Genomic DNA, 20,438 nt, shown 5'->3' with positions numbered 1-20,438 from the left:
ATATACCCCACCATGTGCCTCAAGATTGATCTTAGGGAGAGTGAAAGTTGGAAGTAAAATTTAAATAGGGTTTTATAAACTGGAGAACATTAACAAGATAGAGCTGCTAACTGGCAAAAAAATTCAATATCCCATTAAGGAATAGCCATCGATTTCCATACATATCACAGTGAAACAAATTATGAAAATTGGCATGTAGAGGTTCATTTCTTCAAAACCATAGACTGTACTAGGCTAAAATTGCTTCTTTGCATTCTTTGGCTAGGATGGCACTTGACAAAAATGGGTGCTCTTTGCCAGGCACCCCTGTGCATCTAAGCAGCCAGGTTTCCAGACATCAGCAAAATCTCCAGCCAAAAAAACATTTACTGCCCATTAAATAACCATTCTTTTTTATAACTTTATAGTTTATAGCATTTAGTTTAGGGAGACTAAAGAATTTTACTTCTAAATGTTTTTAGTTTATAATACTAATCATATGCTAATCACCATTTATGTAATCGGTTAATGTCAAATAAGTGGGCAAAAAGGTCAAAAATGACATAGTTTACACTTAAAATGTATTTGTTGCTAAACAAATTTGGATATATGCAAATTATGTAACTGCTAAACTTTAAGATTGTAAATTAAGTATTGTGTGCACTATCTTTTGGCTCAATTAACAATAAAAGTAAAAAATACAGATGAATAGCATATGGTAAGTATTATATATTATAATATATTTATATTTTGAAGCCACAACTTGGTCTCCCTAATTGTATTGGTATATGATTTAAACTAGCCCTAACATTTTATTTTTATATTTGTACATTCTGTTAGAGGTGCTTATGTGCTGTGAATGGCTCCTTGGTTTGGCATCTAATACATTATGTGTTCAGTTCTTATTTTTGTGGAACAGAGTTAAAAAAAGAAGTTTTAGAAGTCTAGTATATTCATGGGTGCTTGGGGAGTTTCTTGATAGAACATTATGTGTAGGGGGAGAAGCTAGGCATTTGTTCTTTGTGGAAAGGGTCTTAAATCTCATGCATTAAGCAAATTAGGTGATTGCAGCATGCACCATGGGCTTCAATAATTATATAATAGCAGATTTGATTTGCTGGAGATTGTGGTTTCGTACTGTACAATTGTCTAGAGTTATGAATAGGTATTGGATAAAGAAAGATAGATTTTTCCACTGTACCAAGCAGAACCTATTGGGTGCAGCAGTGCATATTCATGCCTTCAGGCCTGGAGTGACTTGGAGGGGGCACCTGTCCCTTACGTTTCCGCTTCGACCAATAGATACACCCCTGCAAGTTCAATAAGAATTGAAGGTGGCTAAATAATTTTCTAAGTTTAAATATAACTGAGGCAGTCTGCACAATTCACACAATGATAAGTCATGTCTAACTGATGACATCATAGAAGAGTTGGTCGATTTGTTGTTTGCTTGCAAAATTTCTTACCTTTTTATCTGCAGGTATCATTAAGTGGAAAAGAATTAATTTGTCCAGAGCTATATACCTAAAATATGGAACGCTTCACGAATTTGCGTGTCATCCTTGCGCAGGGGCCATGCTAATCTTCTCTGTATCGTTCCAATTTTAGTATATGTGCTGCCGAAGCAAGCACATTCCAAAAGCAAAGTCCTAAGATATATATACCCCACCATGTGCCTCAAGATTGATCTTAGGGAGAGTAAAAGATGGAAGTTAAATTCAGATGGGGTTTCAAAGACTGGAGAACACTTTACAATAAACAAGATAGAGCTACTTACTGGCAAAAAATTCAATATCCCATTAAGGAAAGGCCACCAATTTCTATACGTACCACAGTCAAATAAATTATGCAAATTAGCATGTGGAGGTTCATTTCTTTTGGAACCATAGGCTGTACAAGATTAAAATTGCTCCTAAGTACAGAACAAGTGAAGTAGGAATGGAAAATGTTAAAATAGTTTTCTAAGACTTAATAGAAGTACTGAGACAACCTGCACAATTTAGACAAGAATTGAATTTGAAAATGATATGTCATGTCGAACTGATTTTGTCATAAAAAAGTTGGTCGATTTGTTCTTTGCTTGCAAAATTTCTTGACTTTTTATCTGCAGGTATCTTAAGTGGAATCGAATTAATTTGTCCAGAGCTATATACCTAAAATATGGAACGCTTCACGAATTTGCGTGTCATCCTTGCGCAGGGGCCATGCTAATCTTCTCTGTATCGTTCCAATTTTAGTATATGTGCTGCCGAAGCAAGCACATTCCAAAAGCAAAGTCCTAAGATATATATACCCCACCATGTGCCTCAAGATTGATCTTAGGGAGAGTAAAAGATGGAAGTTAAATTCAGATGGGGTTTCAAAGACTGGAGAACACTTTACAATAAACAAGATAGAGCTACTTACTGGCAAAAAATTCAATATCCCATTAAGGAAAGGCCACCAATTTCTATACGTACCACAGTCAAATAAATTATGCAAATTAGCATGTGGAGGTTCATTTCTTTTGGAACCATAGGCTGTACAAGATTAAAATTGCTCCTAAGTACAGAACAAGTGAAGTAGGAATGGAAAATGGCAAAATAGTTTTCTAAGACTTAATAGAAGTACTGAGACAACCTGCACAATTTAGACAAGAATTGAATTTGAAAATGATATGTCATGTCGAACTGATTTTGTCATAAAAAAGTTGGTCGATTTGTTCTTTGCTTGCAAAATTTCTTGACTTTTTATCTGCAGGTATCTTAAGTGGAATCGAATTAATTTGTCCAGAGCTATATACCTAAAATATGGAACGCTTCACGAATTTGCGTGTCATCCTTGCGCAGGGGCCATGCTAATCTTCTCTGTATCGTTCCAATTTTAGTATATGTGCTGCCGAAGCAAGCACATTCCAAAAGCAAAGTCCTAAGAGTTATATACCCCACCATGTGCCTCAAGATTGATCTTAGGGAGAGTGAAAGTTGGAAGTAAAATTTAAATAGGGTTTTATAAACTGGAGAACATTAACAAGATAGAGCTGCTAACTGGCAAAAAAATTCAATATCCCATTAAGGAATAGCCATCGATTTCCATACATATCACAGTGAAACAAATTATGAAAATTGGCATGTAGAGGTTCATTTCTTCAAAACCATAGACTGTACTAGGCTAAAATTGCTTCTTTGCATTCTTTGGCTAGGATGGCACTTGACAAAAATGGGTGCTCTTTGCCAGGCACCCCTGTGCATCTAAGCAGCCAGGTTTCCAGACATCAGCAAAATCTCCAGCCAAAAAAACATTTACTGCCCATTAAATAACCATTCTTTTTTATAACTTTATAGTTTATAGCATTTAGTTTAGGGAGACTAAAGAATTTTACTTCTAAATGTTTTTAGTTTATAATACTAATCATATGCTAATCACCATTTATGTAATCGGTTAATGTCAAATAAGTGGGCAAAAAGGTCAAAAATGACATAGTTTACACTTAAAATGTATTTGTTGCTAAACAAATTTGGATATATGCAAATTATGTAACTGCTAAACTTTAAGATTGTAAATTAAGTATTGTGTGCACTATCTTTTGGCTCAATTAACAATAAAAGTAAAAAATACAGATGAATAGCATATGGTAAGTATTATATATTATAATATATTTATATTTTGAAGCCACAACTTGGTCTCCCTAATTGTATTGGTATATGATTTAAACTAGCCCTAACATTTTATTTTTATATTTGTACATTCTGTTAGAGGTGCTTATGTGCTGTGAATGGCTCCTTGGTTTGGCATCTAATACATTATGTGTTCAGTTCTTATTTTTGTGGAACAGAGTTAAAAAAAGAAGTTTTAGAAGTCTAGTATATTCATGGGTGCTTGGGGAGTTTCTTGATAGAACATTATGTGTAGGGGGAGAAGCTAGGCATTTGTTCTTTGTGGAAAGGGTCTTAAATCTCATGCATTAAGCAAATTAGGTGATTGCAGCATGCACCATGGGCTTCAATAATTATATAATAGCAGATTTGATTTGCTGGAGATTGTGGTTTCGTACTGTACAATTGTCTAGAGTTATGAATAGGTATTGGATAAAGAAAGATAGATTTTTCCACTGTACCAAGCAGAACCTATTGGGTGCAGCAGTGCATATTCATGCCTTCAGGCCTGGAGTGACTTGGAGGGGGCACCTGTCCCTTACGTTTCCGCTTCGACCAATAGATACACCCCTGCAAGTTCAATAAGAATTGAAGGTGGCTAAATAATTTTCTAAGTTTAAATATAACTGAGGCAGTCTGCACAATTCACACAATGATAAGTCATGTCTAACTGATGACATCATAGAAGAGTTGGTCGATTTGTTGTTTGCTTGCAAAATTTCTTACCTTTTTATCTGCAGGTATCATTAAGTGGAAAAGAATTAATTTGTCCAGAGCTATATACCTAAAATATGGAACGCTTCACGAATTTGCGTGTCATCCTTGCGCAGGGGCCATGCTAATCTTCTCTGTATCGTTCCAATTTTAGTATATGTGCTGCCGAAGCAAGCACATTCCAAAAGCAAAGTCCTAAGATATATATACCCCACCATGTGCCTCAAGATTGATCTTAGGGAGAGTAAAAGATGGAAGTTAAATTCAGATGGGGTTTCAAAGACTGGAGAACACTTTACAATAAACAAGATAGAGCTACTTACTGGCAAAAAATTCAATATCCCATTAAGGAAAGGCCACCAATTTCTATACGTACCACAGTCAAATAAATTATGCAAATTAGCATGTGGAGGTTCATTTCTTTTGGAACCATAGGCTGTACAAGATTAAAATTGCTCCTAAGTACAGAACAAGTGAAGTAGGAATGGAAAATGTTAAAATAGTTTTCTAAGACTTAATAGAAGTACTGAGACAACCTGCACAATTTAGACAAGAATTGAATTTGAAAATGATATGTCATGTCGAACTGATTTTGTCATAAAAAAGTTGGTCGATTTGTTCTTTGCTTGCAAAATTTCTTGACTTTTTATCTGCAGGTATCTTAAGTGGAATCGAATTAATTTGTCCAGAGCTATATACCTAAAATATGGAACGCTTCACGAATTTGCGTGTCATCCTTGCGCAGGGGCCATGCTAATCTTCTCTGTATCGTTCCAATTTTAGTATATGTGCTGCCGAAGCAAGCACATTCCAAAAGCAAAGTCCTAAGATATATATACCCCACCATGTGCCTCAAGATTGATCTTAGGGAGAGTAAAAGATGGAAGTTAAATTCAGATGGGGTTTCAAAGACTGGAGAACACTTTACAATAAACAAGATAGAGCTACTTACTGGCAAAAAATTCAATATCCCATTAAGGAAAGGCCACCAATTTCTATACGTACCACAGTCAAATAAATTATGCAAATTAGCATGTGGAGGTTCATTTCTTTTGGAACCATAGGCTGTACAAGATTAAAATTGCTCCTAAGTACAGAACAAGTGAAGTAGGAATGGAAAATGGCAAAATAGTTTTCTAAGACTTAATAGAAGTACTGAGACAACCTGCACAATTTAGACAAGAATTGAATTTGAAAATGATATGTCATGTCGAACTGATTTTGTCATAAAAAAGTTGGTCGATTTGTTCTTTGCTTGCAAAATTTCTTGACTTTTTATCTGCAGGTATCTTAAGTGGAATCGAATTAATTTGTCCAGAGCTATATACCTAAAATATGGAACGCTTCACGAATTTGCGTGTCATCCTTGCGCAGGGGCCATGCTAATCTTCTCTGTATCGTTCCAATTTTAGTATATGTGCTGCCGAAGCAAGCACATTCCAAAAGCAAAGTCCTAAGAGTTATATACCCCACCATGTGCCTCAAGATTGATCTTAGGGAGAGTGAAAGTTGGAAGTAAAATTTAAATAGGGTTTTATAAACTGGAGAACATTAACAAGATAGAGCTGCTAACTGGCAAAAAAATTCAATATCCCATTAAGGAATAGCCATCGATTTCCATACATATCACAGTGAAACAAATTATGAAAATTGGCATGTAGAGGTTCATTTCTTCAAAACCATAGACTGTACTAGGCTAAAATTGCTTCTTTGCATTCTTTGGCTAGGATGGCACTTGACAAAAATGGGTGCTCTTTGCCAGGCACCCCTGTGCATCTAAGCAGCCAGGTTTCCAGACATCAGCAAAATCTCCAGCCAAAAAAACATTTACTGCCCATTAAATAACCATTCTTTTTTATAACTTTATAGTTTATAGCATTTAGTTTAGGGAGACTAAAGAATTTTACTTCTAAATGTTTTTAGTTTATAATACTAATCATATGCTAATCACCATTTATGTAATCGGTTAATGTCAAATAAGTGGGCAAAAAGGTCAAAAATGACATAGTTTACACTTAAAATGTATTTGTTGCTAAACAAATTTGGATATATGCAAATTATGTAACTGCTAAACTTTAAGATTGTAAATTAAGTATTGTGTGCATTATCTTTTGGCTCAATTAACAATAAAAGTAAAAAATACAGATGAATAGCATATGGTAAGTATTATATATTATAATATATTTATATTTTGAAGCCACAACTTGGTCTCCCTAATTGTATTGGTATATGATTTAAACTAGCCCTAACATTTTATTTTTATATTTGTACATTCTGTTAGAGGTGCTTATGTGCTGTGAATGGCTCCTTGGTTTGGCATCTAATACATTATGTGTTCAGTTCTTATTTTTGTGGAACAGAGTTAAAAAAAGAAGTTTTAGAAGTCTAGTATATTCATGGGTGCTTGGGGAGTTTCTTGATAGAACATTATGTGTAGGGGGAGAAGCTAGGCATTTGTTCTTTGTGGAAAGGGTCTTAAATCTCATGCATTAAGCAAATTAGGTGATTGCAGCATGCACCATGGGCTTCAATAATTATATAATAGCAGATTTGATTTGCTGGAGATTGTGGTTTCGTACTGTACAATTGTCTAGAGTTATGAATAGGTATTGGATAAAGAAAGATAGATTTTTCCACTGTACCAAGCAGAACCTATTGGGTGCAGCAGTGCATATTCATGCCTTCAGGCCTGGAGTGACTTGGAGGGGGCACCTGTCCCTTACGTTTCCGCTTCGACCAATAGATACACCCCTGCAAGTTCAATAAGAATTGAAGGTGGCTAAATAATTTTCTAAGTTTAAATATAACTGAGGCAGTCTGCACAATTCACACAATGATAAGTCATGTCTAACTGATGACATCATAGAAGAGTTGGTCGATTTGTTGTTTGCTTGCAAAATTTCTTACCTTTTTATCTGCAGGTATCATTAAGTGGAAAAGAATTAATTTGTCCAGAGCTATATACCTAAAATATGGAACGCTTCACGAATTTGCGTGTCATCCTTGCGCAGGGGCCATGCTAATCTTCTCTGTATCGTTCCAATTTTAGTATATGTGCTGCCGAAGCAAGCACATTCCAAAAGCAAAGTCCTAAGATATATATACCCCACCATGTGCCTCAAGATTGATCTTAGGGAGAGTAAAAGATGGAAGTTAAATTCAGATGGGGTTTCAAAGACTGGAGAACACTTTACAATAAACAAGATAGAGCTACTTACTGGCAAAAAATTCAATATCCCATTAAGGAAAGGCCACCAATTTCTATACGTACCACAGTCAAATAAATTATGCAAATTAGCATGTGGAGGTTCATTTCTTTTGGAACCATAGGCTGTACAAGATTAAAATTGCTCCTAAGTACAGAACAAGTGAAGTAGGAATGGAAAATGTTAAAATAGTTTTCTAAGACTTAATAGAAGTACTGAGACAACCTGCACAATTTAGACAAGAATTGAATTTGAAAATGATATGTCATGTCGAACTGATTTTGTCATAAAAAAGTTGGTCGATTTGTTCTTTGCTTGCAAAATTTCTTGACTTTTTATCTGCAGGTATCTTAAGTGGAATCGAATTAATTTGTCCAGAGCTATATACCTAAAATATGGAACGCTTCACGAATTTGCGTGTCATCCTTGCGCAGGGGCCATGCTAATCTTCTCTGTATCGTTCCAATTTTAGTATATGTGCTGCCGAAGCAAGCACATTCCAAAAGCAAAGTCCTAAGATATATATACCCCACCATGTGCCTCAAGATTGATCTTAGGGAGAGTAAAAGATGGAAGTTAAATTCAGATGGGGTTTCAAAGACTGGAGAACACTTTACAATAAACAAGATAGAGCTACTTACTGGCAAAAAATTCAATATCCCATTAAGGAAAGGCCACCAATTTCTATACGTACCACAGTCAAATAAATTATGCAAATTAGCATGTGGAGGTTCATTTCTTTTGGAACCATAGGCTGTACAAGATTAAAATTGCTCCTAAGTACAGAACAAGTGAAGTAGGAATGGAAAATGGCAAAATAGTTTTCTAAGACTTAATAGAAGTACTGAGACAACCTGCACAATTTAGACAAGAATTGAATTTGAAAATGATATGTCATGTCGAACTGATTTTGTCATAAAAAAGTTGGTCGATTTGTTCTTTGCTTGCAAAATTTCTTGACTTTTTATCTGCAGGTATCTTAAGTGGAATCGAATTAATTTGTCCAGAGCTATATACCTAAAATATGGAACGCTTCACGAATTTGCGTGTCATCCTTGCGCAGGGGCCATGCTAATCTTCTCTGTATCGTTCCAATTTTAGTATATGTGCTGCCGAAGCAAGCACATTCCAAAAGCAAAGTCCTAAGAGTTATATACCCCACCATGTGCCTCAAGATTGATCTTAGGGAGAGTGAAAGTTGGAAGTAAAATTTAAATAGGGTTTTATAAACTGGAGAACATTAACAAGATAGAGCTGCTAACTGGCAAAAAAATTCAATATCCCATTAAGGAATAGCCATCGATTTCCATACATATCACAGTGAAACAAATTATGAAAATTGGCATGTAGAGGTTCATTTCTTCAAAACCATAGACTGTACTAGGCTAAAATTGCTTCTTTGCATTCTTTGGCTAGGATGGCACTTGACAAAAATGGGTGCTCTTTGCCAGGCACCCCTGTGCATCTAAGCAGCCAGGTTTCCAGACATCAGCAAAATCTCCAGCCAAAAAAACATTTACTGCCCATTAAATAACCATTCTTTTTTATAACTTTATAGTTTATAGCATTTAGTTTAGGGAGACTAAAGAATTTTACTTCTAAATGTTTTTAGTTTATAATACTAATCATATGCTAATCACCATTTATGTAATCGGTTAATGTCAAATAAGTGGGCAAAAAGGTAAAAAATGACATAGTTTACACTTAAAATGTATTTGTTGCTAAACAAATTTGGATATATGCAAATTATGTAACTGCTAAACTTTAAGATTGTAAATTAAGTATTGTGTGCACTATCTTTTGGCTCAATTAACAATAAAAGTAAAAAATACAGATGAATAGCATATGGTAAGTATTATAAATTAATAATATATATATATTTTGAAGCCACAACTTGGTCTCCCTAATTGTATTGGTATATGATTTAAACTAGCCCTAACATTTTATTTTTATATTTGTACATTCTGTTAGAGGTGCTTATGTGTTGTGAATGGCTCCTTGGTTTGACATCTAATACATTATGTGTTCAGTTCTTATTTTTGTGGAACAGAGTTAAAAAAATAATTTTTAGAAGTCTAGTATATTCATGGGTGCTTGGGGAGTTTCTTGATAGAACATTATGTGTAGGGGGAGAAGCTAGGCATTTGTTCTTTGTGGAAAGGGTCTTAAATCTCATGCATTAAGCAAATTAGGTGATTGCAGCATGCACCATGGGCTTCAATAATTATATAATAGCAGATTTGATTTGCTGGAGATTGTGGTTTTGTACTGTACAATTGTCTAGAGTTATGAATAGGTATTGGATAAAGAAAGATAGATTTTTCCACTGTACCAAGCAGAACCTATTGGGTGCAGCAGTGCATATTCATGCCTTCAGGCCTGGAGTGACTTGGAGGGGGCACCTGTCCCTTACGTTTCCGCTTCGACCAATAGATACACCCCTGCAAGTTCAATAAGAATTGAAGGTGGCTAAATAATTTTCTAAGTTTAAATATAACTGAGGCAGTCTGCACAATTCACACAATGATAAGTCATGTCTAACTGATGACATCATACAAGAGTTGGTCGATTTGTTCTTTGCTTGCAAAACTTCTTACCTTTTTATCTGCAGATATCATTAAGTGGAAAAGAATTAATTTGTCCAGAGCTATATACCTAAAATATGGAACGCTTCACGAATTTGCGTGTCATCCTTGCGCAGGGGCCATGCTAATCTTCTCTGTATGGTTCCAATTTTAGTATATGTGCTGCCGAAGCAAGCACATTCCAAAAGCAAAGTCCTAAGATATATATACCCCACCATGTGCCTCAAGATTGATCTTAGGGAGAGTAAAAGATGGAAGTTAAATTCAGATGGGGTTTCAAAGACTGGAGAACACTTTACAATAAACAAGATAGAGCTACTTACTGGCAAAAAATTCAATATCCCATTAAGGAAAGGCCACCAATTTCTATACGTACCACAGTCAAATAAATTATGCAAATTAGCATGTGGAGGTTCATTTCTTTTGGAACCATAGGCTGTACAAGATTAAAATTGCTCCTAAGTACAGAACAAGTGAAGTAGGAATGGAAAATGTTAAAATAGTTTTCTAAGACTTAATAGAAGTACTGAGACAACCTGCACAATTTAGACAAGAATTGAATTTGAAAATGATATGTCATGTCGAACTGATTTTGTCATAAAAAAGTTGGTCGATTTGTTCTTTGCTTGCAAAATTTCTTGACTTTTTATCTGCAGGTATCTTAAGTGGAATCGAATTAATTTGTCCAGAGCTATATACCTAAAATATGGAACGCTTCACGAATTTGCGTGTCATCCTTGCGCAGGGGCCATGCTAATCTTCTCTGTATCGTTCCAATTTTAGTATATGTGCTGCCGAAGCAAGCACATTCCAAAAGCAAAGTCCTAAGATATATATACCCCACCATGTGCCTCAAGATTGATCTTAGGGAGAGTAAAAGATGGAAGTTAAATTCAGATGGGGTTTCAAAGACTGGAGAACACTTTACAATAAACAAGATAGAGCTACTTACTGGCAAAAAATTCAATATCCCATTAAGGAAAGGCCACCAATTTCTATACGTACCACAGTCAAATAAATTATGCAAATTAGCATGTGGAGGTTCATTTCTTTTGGAACCATAGGCTGTACAAGATTAAAATTGCTCCTAAGTACAGAACAAGTGAAGTAGGAATGGAAAATGGCAAAATAGTTTTCTAAGACTTAATAGAAGTACTGAGACAACCTGCACAATTTAGACAAGAATTGAATTTGAAAATGATATGTCATGTCGAACTGATTTTGTCATAAAAAAGTTGGTCGATTTGTTCTTTGCTTGCAAAATTTCTTGACTTTTTATCTGCAGGTATCTTAAGTGGAATCGAATTAATTTGTCCAGAGCTATATACCTAAAATATGGAACGCTTCACGAATTTGCGTGTCATCCTTGCGCAGGGGCCATGCTAATCTTCTCTGTATCGTTCCAATTTTAGTATATGTGCTGCCGAAGCAAGCACATTCCAAAAGCAAAGTCCTAAGAGTTATATACCCCACCATGTGCCTCAAGATTGATCTTAGGGAGAGTGAAAGTTGGAAGTAAAATTTAAATAGGGTTTTATAAACTGGAGAACATTAACAAGATAGAGCTGCTAACTGGCAAAAAAATTCAATATCCCATTAAGGAATAGCCATCGATTTCCATACATATCACAGTGAAACAAATTATGAAAATTGGCATGTAGAGGTTCATTTCTTCAAAACCATAGACTGTACTAGGCTAAAATTGCTTCTTTGCATTCTTTGGCTAGGATGGCACTTGACAAAAATGGGTGCTCTTTGCCAGGCACCCCTGTGCATCTAAGCAGCCAGGTTTCCAGACATCAGCAAAATCTCCAGCCAAAAAAACATTTACTGCCCATTAAATAACCATTCTTTTTTATAACTTTATAGTTTATAGCATTTAGTTTAGGGAGACTAAAGAATTTTACTTCTAAATGTTTTTAGTTTATAATACTAATCATATGCTAATCACCATTTATGTAATCGGTTAATGTCAAATAAGTGGGCAAAAAGGTAAAAAATGACATAGTTTACACTTAAAATGTATTTGTTGCTAAACAAATTTGGATATATGCAAATTATGTAACTGCTAAACTTTAAGATTGTAAATTAAGTATTGTGTGCACTATCTTTTGGCTCAATTAACAATAAAAGTAAAAAATACAGATGAATAGCATATGGTAAGTATTATAAATTAATAATATATATATATTTTGAAGCCACAACTTGGTCTCCCTAATTGTATTGGTATATGATTTAAACTAGCCCTAACATTTTATTTTTATATTTGTACATTCTGTTAGAGGTGCTTATGTGTTGTGAATGGCTCCTTGGTTTGACATCTAATACATTATGTGTTCAGTTCTTATTTTTGTGGAACAGAGTTAAAAAAATAATTTTTAGAAGTCTAGTATATTCATGGGTGCTTGGGGAGTTTCTTGATAGAACATTATCTGTAGGGGGAGAAGCTAGGCATTTGTTCTTTGTGGAAAGGGTCTTAAATCTCATGCATTAAGCAAATTAGGTGATTGCAGCATGCACCATGGGCTTCAATAATTATATAATAGCAGATTTGATTTGCTGGAGATTGTGGTTTTGTACTGTACAATTGTCTAGAGTTATGAATAGGTATTGGATAAAGAAAGATAGATTTTTCCACTGTACCAAGCAGAACCTATTGGGTGCAGCAGTGCATATTCATGCCTTCAGGCCTGGAGTGACTTGGAGGGGGCACCTGTCCCTTACGTTTCCGCTTCGACCAATAGATACACCCCTGCAAGTTCAATAAGAATTGAAGGTGGCTAAATAATTTTCTAAGTTTAAATATAACTGAGGCAGTCTGCACAATTCACACAATGATAAGTCATGTCTAACTGATGACATCATACAAGAGTTGGTCGATTTGTTCTTTGCTTGCAAAACTTCTTACCTTTTTATCTGCAGATATCATTAAGTGGAAAAGAATTAATTTGTCCAGAGCTATATACCTAAAATATGGAACGCTTCACGAATTTGCGTGTCATCCTTGCGCAGGGGCCATGCTAATCTTCTCTGTATGGTTCCAATTTTAGTATATGTGCTGCCGAAGCAAGCACATTCCAAAAGCAAAGTCCTAAGATATATATACCCCACCATGTGCCTCAAGATTGATCTTAGGGAGAGTAAAAGATGGAAGTTAAATTCAGATGGGGTTTCAAAGACTGGAGAACACTTTACAATAAACAAGATAGAGCTACTTACTGGCAAAAAATTCAATATCCCATTAAGGAAAGGCCACCAATTTCTATACGTACCACAGTCAAATAAATTATGCAAATTAGCATGTGGAGGTTCATTTCTTTTGGAACCATAGGCTGTACAAGATTAAAATTGCTCCTAAGTACAGAACAAGTGAAGTAGGAATGGAAAATGTTAAAATAGTTTTCTAAGACTTAATAGAAGTACTGAGACAACCTGCACAATTTAGACAAGAATTGAATTTGAAAATGATATGTCATGTCGAACTGATTTTGTCATAAAAAAGTTGGTCGATTTGTTCTTTGCTTGCAAAATTTCTTGACTTTTTATCTGCAGGTATCTTAAGTGGAATCGAATTAATTTGTCCAGAGCTATATACCTAAAATATGGAACGCTTCACGAATTTGCGTGTCATCCTTGCGCAGGGGCCATGCTAATCTTCTCTGTATCGTTCCAATTTTAGTATATGTGCTGCCGAAGCAAGCACATTCCAAAAGCAAAGTCCTAAGATATATATACCCCACCATGTGCCTCAAGATTGATCTTAGGGAGAGTAAAAGATGGAAGTTAAATTCAGATGGGGTTTCAAAGACTGGAGAACACTTTACAATAAACAAGATAGAGCTACTTACTGGCAAAAAATTCAATATCCCATTAAGGAAAGGCCACCAATTTCTATACGTACCACAGTCAAATAAATTATGCAAATTAGCATGTGGAGGTTCATTTCTTTTGGAACCATAGGCTGTACAAGATTAAAATTGCTCCTAAGTACAGAACAAGTGAAGTAGGAATGGAAAATGGCAAAATAGTTTTCTAAGACTTAATAGAAGTACTGAGACAACCTGCACAATTTAGACAAGAATTGAATTTGAAAATGATATGTCATGTCGAACTGATTTTGTCATAAAAAAGTTGGTCGATTTGTTCTTTGCTTGCAAAATTTCTTGACTTTTTATCTGCAGGTATCTTAAGTGGAATCGAATTAATTTGTCCAGAGCTATATACCTAAAATATGGAACGCTTCACGAATTTGCGTGTCATCCTTGCGCAGGGGCCATGCTAATCTTCTCTGTATCGTTCCAATTTTAGTATATGTGCTGCCGAAGCAAGCACATTCCAAAAGCAAAGTCCTAAGAGTTATATACCCCACCATGTGCCTCAAGATTGATCTTAGGGAGAGTGAAAGTTGGAAGTAAAATTTAAATAGGGTTTTATAAACTGGAGAACATTAACAAGATAGAGCTGCTAACTGGCAAAAAAATTCAATATCCCATTAAGGAATAGCCATCGATTTCCATACATATCACAGTGAAACAAATTATGAAAATTGGCATGTAGAGGTTCATTTCTTCAAAACCATAGACTGTACTAGGCTAAAATTGCTTCTTTGCATTCTTTGGCTAGGATGGCACTTGACAAAAATGGGTGCTCTTTGCCAGGCACCCCTGTGCATCTAAGCAGCCAGGTTTCCAGACATCAGCAAAATCTCCAGCCAAAAAAACATTTACTGCCCATTAAATAACCATTCTTTTTTATAACTTTATAGTTTATAGCATTTAGTTTAGGGAGACTAAAGAATTTTACTTCTAAATGTTTTTAGTTTATAATACTAATCATATGCTAATCACCATTTATGTAATCGGTTAATGTCAAATAAGTGGGCAAAAAGGTAAAAAATGACATAGTTTACACTTAAAATGTATTTGTTGCTAAACAAATTTGGATATATGCAAATTATGTAACTGCTAAACTTTAAGATTGTAAATTAAGTATTGTGTGCACTATCTTTTGGCTCAATTAACAATAAAAGTAAAAAATACAGATGAATAGCATATGGTAAGTATTATAAATTAATAATATATATATATTTTGAAGCCACAACTTGGTCTCCCTAATTGTATTGGTATATGATTTAAACTAGCCCTAACATTTTATTTTTATATTTGTACATTCTGTTAGAGGTGCTTATGTGTTGTGAATGGCTCCTTGGTTTGACATCTAATACATTATGTGTTCAGTTCTTATTTTTGTGGAACAGAGTTAAAAAAATAATTTTTAGAAGTCTAGTATATTCATGGGTGCTTGGGGAGTTTCTTGATAGAACATTATGTGTAGGGGGAGAAGCTAGGCATTTGTTCTTTGTGGAAAGGGTCTTAAATCTCCTGCATTAAGCAAATTAGGTGATTGCAGCATGCACCATGGGCTTCAATAATTATATAATAGCAGATTTGATTTGCTGGAGATTGTGGTTTTGTACTGTACAATTGTCTAGAGTTATGAATAGGTATTGGATAAAGAAAGATAGATTTTTCCACTGTACCAAGCAGAACCTATTGGGTGCAGCAGTGCATATTCATGCCTTCAGGCCTGGAGTGACTTGGAGGGGGCACCTGTCCCTTACGTTTCCGCTTCGACCAATAGATACACCCCTGCAAGTTCAATAAGAATTGAAGGTGGCTAAATAATTTTCTAAGTTTAAATATAACTGAGGCAGTCTGCACAATTCACACAATGATAAGTCATGTCTAACTGATGACATCATACAAGAGTTGGTCGATTTGTTCTTTGCTTGCAAAACTTCTTACCTTTTTATCTGCAGGTATCATTAAGTGGAAAAGAATTAATTTGTCCAGAGCTATATACCTAAAATATGGAACGCTTCACGAATTTGCGTGTCATCCTTGCGCAGGGGCCATGCTAATCTTCTCTGTATGGTTCCAATTTTAGTATATGTGCTGCCGAAGCAAGCACATTCCAAAAGCAAAGTCCTAAGATATATATACCCCACCATGTGCCTCAAGATTGATCTTAGGGAGAGTAAAAGATGGAAGTTAAATTCAGATGGGGTTTCAAAGACTGGAGAACACTTTACAATAAACAAGATAGAGCTACTTACTGGCAAAAAATTCAATATCCCATTAAGGAAAGGCCACCAATTTCTATACGTACCACAGTCAAATAAATTATGCAAATTAGCATGTGGAGGTTCATTTCTTTTGGAACCATAGGCTGTACAAGATTAAAATTGCTCCTAAGTACAGAACAAGTGAAGTAGGAATGGAAAATGTTAAAATAGTTTTCTAAGACTTAATAGAAGTACTGAGACAACCTGCACAATTTAGACAAGAATTGAATTTGAAAATGATATGTCATGTCGAACTGATTTTGTCATAAAAAAGTTGGTCGATTTGTTCTTTGCTTGCAAAATTTCTTGACTTTTTATCTGCAGGTATCTTAAGTGGAATCGAATTAATTTGTCCAGAGCTATATACCTAAAATATGGAACGCTTCACGAATTTGCGTGTCATCCTTGCGCAGGGGCCATGCTAATCTTCTCTGTATCGTTCCAATTTTAGTATATGTGCTGCCGAAGCAAGCACATTCCAAAAGCAAAGTCCTAAGATATATATACCCCACCATGTGCCTCAAGATTGATCTTAGGGAGAGTAAAAGATGGAAGTTAAATTCAGATGGGGTTTCAAAGACTGGAGAACACTTTACAATAAACAAGATAGAGCTACTTACTGGCAAAAAATTCAATATCCCATTAAGGAAAGGCCACCAATTTCTATACGTACCACAGTCAAATAAATTATGCAAATTAGCATGTGGAGGTTCATTTCTTTTGGAACCATAGGCTGTACAAGATTAAAATTGCTCCTAAGTACAGAACAAGTGAAGTAGGAATGGAAAATGGCAAAATAGTTTTCTAAGACTTAATAGAAGTACTGAGACAACCTGCACAATTTAGACAAGAATTGAATTTGAAAATGATATGTCATGTCGAACTGATTTTGTCATAAAAAAGTTGGTCGATTTGTTCTTTGCTTGCAAAATTTCTTGACTTTTTATCTGCAGGTATCTTAAGTGGAATCGAATTAATTTGTCCAGAGCTATATACCTAAAATATGGAACGCTTCACGAATTTGCGTGTCATCCTTGCGCAGGGGCCATGCTAATCTTCTCTGTATCGTTCCAATTTTAGTATATGTGCTGCCGAAGCAAGCACATTCCAAAAGCAAAGTCCTAAGAGTTATATACCCCACCATGTGCCTCAAGATTGATCTTAGGGAGAGGGAAAGTTGGAAGTAAAATTTAAATAGGGTTTTATAAACTGGAGAACATTAACAAGATAGAGCTGCTAACTGGCAAAAAAATTCAATATCCCATTAAGGAATAGCCATCGATTTCCATACATATCACAGTGAAACAAATTATGAAAATTGGCATGTAGAGGTTCATTTCTTCAAAACCATAGACTGTACTAGGCTAAAATTGCTTCTTTGCATTCTTTGGCTAGGATGGCACTTGACAAAAATGGGTGCTCTTTGCCAGGCACCCCTGTGCATCTAAGCAGCCAGGTTTCCAGACATCAGCAAAATCTCCAGCCAAAAAAACATTTACTGCCCATTAAATAACCATTCTTTTTTATAACTTTATAGTTTATAGCATTTAGTTTAGGGAGACTAAAGAATTTTACTTCTAAATGTTTTTAGTTTATAATACTAATCATATGCTAATCACCATTTATGTAATCGGTTAATGTCAAATAAGTGGGCAAAAAGGTAAAAAATGACATAGTTTACACTTAAAATGTATTTGTTGCTAAACAAATTTGGATATATGCAAATTATGTAACTGCTAAACTTTAAGATTGTAAATTAAGTATTGTGTGCACTATCTTTTGGCTCAATTAACAATAAAAGTAAAAAATACAGATGAATAGCATATGGTAAGTATTATAAATTAATAATATATATATATTTTGAAGCCACAACTTGGTCTCCCTAATTGTATTGGTATATGATTTAAACTAGCCCTAACATTTTATTTTTATATTTGTACATTCTGTTAGAGGTGCTTATGTGTTGTGAATGGCTCCTTGGTTTGACATCTAATACATTATGTGTTCAGTTCTTATTTTTGTGGAACAGAGTTAAAAAAATAATTTTTAGAAGTCTAGTATATTCATGGGTGCTTGGGGAGTTTCTTGATAGAACATTATGTGTAGGGGGAGAAGCTAGGCATTTGTTCTTTGTGGAAAGGGTCTTAAATCTCATGCATTAAGCAAATTAGGTGATTGCAGCATGCACCATGGGCTTCAATAATTATATAATAGCAGATTTGATTTGCTGGAGATTGTGGTTTTGTACTGTACAATTGTCTAGAGTTATGAATAGGTATTGGATAAAGAAAGATAGATTTTTCCACTGTACCAAGCAGAACCTATTGGGTGCAGCAGTGCATATTCATGCCTTCAGGCCTGGAGTGACTTGGAGGGGGCACCTGTCCCTTACGTTTCCGCTTCGACCAATAGATACACCCCTGCAAGTTCAATAAGAATTGAAGGTGGCTAAATAATTTTCTAAGTTTAAATATAACTGAGGCAGTCTGCACAATTCACACAATGATAAGTCATGTCTAACTGATGACATCATACAAGAGTTGGTCGATTTGTTCTTTGCTTGCAAAACTTCTTACCTTTTTATCTGCAGGTATCATTAAGTGGAAAAGAATTAATTTGTCCAGAGCTATATACCTAAAATATGGAACGCTTCACGAATTTGCGTGTCATCCTTGCGCAGGGGCCATGCTAATCTTCTCTGTATGGTTCCAATTTTAGTATATGTGCTGCCGAAGCAAGCACATTCCAAAAGCAAAGTCCTAAGATATATATACCCCACCATGTGCCTCAAGATTGATCTTAGGGAGAGTAAAAGATGGAAGTTAAATTCAGATGGGGTTTCAAAGACTGGAGAACACTTTACAATAAACAAGATAGAGCTACTTACTGGCAAAAAATTCAATATCCCATTAAGGAAAGGCCACCAATTTCTATACGTACCACAGTCAAATAAATTATGCAAATTAGCATGTGGAGGTTCATTTCTTTTGGAACCATAGGCTGTACAAGATTAAAATTGCTCCTAAGTACAGAACAAGTGAAGTAGGAATGGAAAATGTTAAAATAGTTTTCTAAGACTTAATAGAAGTACTGAGACAACCTGCACAATTTAGACAAGAATTGAATTTGAAAATGATATGTCATGTCGAACTGATTTTGTCATAAAAAAGTTGGTCGATTTGTTCTTTGCTTGCAAAATTTCTTGACTTTTTATCTGCAGGTATCTTAAGTGGAATCGAATTAATTTGTCCAGAGCTATATACCTAAAATATGGAACGCTTCACGAATTTGCGTGTCATCCTTGCGCAGGGGCCATGCTAATCTTCTCTGTATCGTTCCAATTTTAGTATATGTGCTGCCGAAGCAAGCACATTCCAAAAGCAAAGTCCTAAGATATATATACCCCACCATGTGCCTCAAGATTGATCTTAGGGAGAGTAAAAGATGGAAGTTAAATTCAGATGGGGTTTCAAAGACTGGAGAACACTTTACAATAAACAAGATAGAGCTACTTACTGGCAAAAAATTCAATATCCCATTAAGGAAAGGCCACCAATTTCTATACGTACCACAGTCAAATAAATTATGCAAATTAGCATGTGGAGGTTCATTTCTTTTGGAACCATAGGCTGTACAAGATTAAAATTGCTCCTAAGTACAGAACAAGTGAAGTAGGAATGGAAAATGGCAAAATAGTTTTCTAAGACTTAATAGAAGTACTGAGACAACCTGCACAATTTAGACAAGAATTGAATTTGAAAATGATATGTCATGTCGAACTGATTTTGTCATAAAAAAGTTGGTCGATTTGTTCTTTGCTTGCAAAATTTCTTGACTTTTTATCTGCAGGTATCTTAAGTGGAATCGAATTAATTTGTCCAGAGCTATATACCTAAAATATGGAACGCTTCACGAATTTGCGTGTCATCCTTGCGCAGGGGCCATGCTAATCTTCTCTGTATCGTTCCAATTTTAGTATATGTGCTGCCGAAGCAAGCACATTCCAAAAGCAAAGTCCTAAGAGTTATATACCCCACCATGTGCCTCAAGATTGATCTTAGGGAGAGTGAAAGTTGGAAGTAAAATTTAAATAGGGTTTTATAAACTGGAGAACATTAACAAGATAGAGCTGCTAACTGGCAAAAAAATTCAATATCCCATTAAGGAATAGCCATCGATTTCCATACATATCACA

General features: G+C 35.2%; 21 non-coding genes across 21 annotated transcripts; all 21 read right to left on the bottom strand.

Annotated features, from left to right (window-relative positions):
• Nucleotides 1–1,504: 1,504 nt before the first annotated feature.
• LOC148514581 (U6 spliceosomal RNA) lies at nt 1,505–1,611 on the bottom strand. The gene has a single exon (XR_015880058.1). It is a non-coding gene; the product is annotated as a U6 spliceosomal RNA (small nuclear RNA).
• Nucleotides 1,612–2,133: 522 nt separating this feature from the next.
• On the bottom strand, nt 2,134–2,240 carry LOC148514580 (U6 spliceosomal RNA). The gene has a single exon (XR_015880057.1). It is a non-coding gene; the product is annotated as a U6 spliceosomal RNA (small nuclear RNA).
• A 522-nt stretch (nt 2,241–2,762) lies between these two features.
• On the bottom strand, nt 2,763–2,869 carry LOC148514579 (U6 spliceosomal RNA). The gene has a single exon (XR_015880056.1). It is a non-coding gene; the product is annotated as a U6 spliceosomal RNA (small nuclear RNA).
• A 1,530-nt stretch (nt 2,870–4,399) lies between these two features.
• On the bottom strand, nt 4,400–4,506 carry LOC148514578 (U6 spliceosomal RNA). The gene has a single exon (XR_015880055.1). It is a non-coding gene; the product is annotated as a U6 spliceosomal RNA (small nuclear RNA).
• A 522-nt stretch (nt 4,507–5,028) lies between these two features.
• On the bottom strand, nt 5,029–5,135 carry LOC148514577 (U6 spliceosomal RNA). Its single transcript, XR_015880054.1, has one exon. It is a non-coding gene; the product is annotated as a U6 spliceosomal RNA (small nuclear RNA).
• A 522-nt stretch (nt 5,136–5,657) lies between these two features.
• LOC148514576 (U6 spliceosomal RNA) lies at nt 5,658–5,764 on the bottom strand. The gene has a single exon (XR_015880053.1). It is a non-coding gene; the product is annotated as a U6 spliceosomal RNA (small nuclear RNA).
• A 1,530-nt stretch (nt 5,765–7,294) lies between these two features.
• On the bottom strand, nt 7,295–7,401 carry LOC148514575 (U6 spliceosomal RNA). The gene has a single exon (XR_015880052.1). It is a non-coding gene; the product is annotated as a U6 spliceosomal RNA (small nuclear RNA).
• Nucleotides 7,402–7,923: 522 nt separating this feature from the next.
• Nucleotides 7,924–8,030, bottom strand: LOC148514574 (U6 spliceosomal RNA). The gene has a single exon (XR_015880051.1). It is a non-coding gene; the product is annotated as a U6 spliceosomal RNA (small nuclear RNA).
• Nucleotides 8,031–8,552: 522 nt separating this feature from the next.
• On the bottom strand, nt 8,553–8,659 carry LOC148514573 (U6 spliceosomal RNA). Its single transcript, XR_015880050.1, has one exon. It is a non-coding gene; the product is annotated as a U6 spliceosomal RNA (small nuclear RNA).
• Nucleotides 8,660–10,190: 1,531 nt separating this feature from the next.
• Nucleotides 10,191–10,297, bottom strand: LOC148514572 (U6 spliceosomal RNA). Its single transcript, XR_015879607.1, has one exon. It is a non-coding gene; the product is annotated as a U6 spliceosomal RNA (small nuclear RNA).
• A 522-nt stretch (nt 10,298–10,819) lies between these two features.
• LOC148514571 (U6 spliceosomal RNA) lies at nt 10,820–10,926 on the bottom strand. Its single transcript, XR_015880049.1, has one exon. It is a non-coding gene; the product is annotated as a U6 spliceosomal RNA (small nuclear RNA).
• Nucleotides 10,927–11,448: 522 nt separating this feature from the next.
• LOC148514570 (U6 spliceosomal RNA) lies at nt 11,449–11,555 on the bottom strand. The gene has a single exon (XR_015880047.1). It is a non-coding gene; the product is annotated as a U6 spliceosomal RNA (small nuclear RNA).
• Nucleotides 11,556–13,086: 1,531 nt separating this feature from the next.
• On the bottom strand, nt 13,087–13,193 carry LOC148514569 (U6 spliceosomal RNA). Its single transcript, XR_015879606.1, has one exon. It is a non-coding gene; the product is annotated as a U6 spliceosomal RNA (small nuclear RNA).
• Nucleotides 13,194–13,715: 522 nt separating this feature from the next.
• On the bottom strand, nt 13,716–13,822 carry LOC148514568 (U6 spliceosomal RNA). Its single transcript, XR_015880046.1, has one exon. It is a non-coding gene; the product is annotated as a U6 spliceosomal RNA (small nuclear RNA).
• Nucleotides 13,823–14,344: 522 nt separating this feature from the next.
• LOC148514567 (U6 spliceosomal RNA) lies at nt 14,345–14,451 on the bottom strand. The gene has a single exon (XR_015880045.1). It is a non-coding gene; the product is annotated as a U6 spliceosomal RNA (small nuclear RNA).
• A 1,531-nt stretch (nt 14,452–15,982) lies between these two features.
• Nucleotides 15,983–16,089, bottom strand: LOC148514566 (U6 spliceosomal RNA). Its single transcript, XR_015879605.1, has one exon. It is a non-coding gene; the product is annotated as a U6 spliceosomal RNA (small nuclear RNA).
• Nucleotides 16,090–16,611: 522 nt separating this feature from the next.
• Nucleotides 16,612–16,718, bottom strand: LOC148514565 (U6 spliceosomal RNA). Its single transcript, XR_015880044.1, has one exon. It is a non-coding gene; the product is annotated as a U6 spliceosomal RNA (small nuclear RNA).
• A 522-nt stretch (nt 16,719–17,240) lies between these two features.
• On the bottom strand, nt 17,241–17,347 carry LOC148514564 (U6 spliceosomal RNA). Its single transcript, XR_015880043.1, has one exon. It is a non-coding gene; the product is annotated as a U6 spliceosomal RNA (small nuclear RNA).
• A 1,531-nt stretch (nt 17,348–18,878) lies between these two features.
• On the bottom strand, nt 18,879–18,985 carry LOC148514563 (U6 spliceosomal RNA). The gene has a single exon (XR_015879604.1). It is a non-coding gene; the product is annotated as a U6 spliceosomal RNA (small nuclear RNA).
• A 522-nt stretch (nt 18,986–19,507) lies between these two features.
• On the bottom strand, nt 19,508–19,614 carry LOC148514562 (U6 spliceosomal RNA). Its single transcript, XR_015880042.1, has one exon. It is a non-coding gene; the product is annotated as a U6 spliceosomal RNA (small nuclear RNA).
• A 522-nt stretch (nt 19,615–20,136) lies between these two features.
• Nucleotides 20,137–20,243, bottom strand: LOC148514561 (U6 spliceosomal RNA). The gene has a single exon (XR_015880041.1). It is a non-coding gene; the product is annotated as a U6 spliceosomal RNA (small nuclear RNA).
• Between the last annotated feature and the right edge of the window lie 195 nt (nt 20,244–20,438).

Source organism: Taudactylus pleione, unplaced genomic scaffold (assembly GCF_031769625.1).
Source record: "Taudactylus pleione unplaced genomic scaffold, aTauple2 ptg000262l, whole genome shotgun sequence".
NCBI lineage: Eukaryota > Metazoa > Chordata > Amphibia > Anura > Myobatrachidae > Taudactylus > Taudactylus pleione.
The sequence above is the reverse complement of the archived record's forward strand: the minus strand, read 5'-3'. Positions and strand labels throughout refer to the sequence as shown.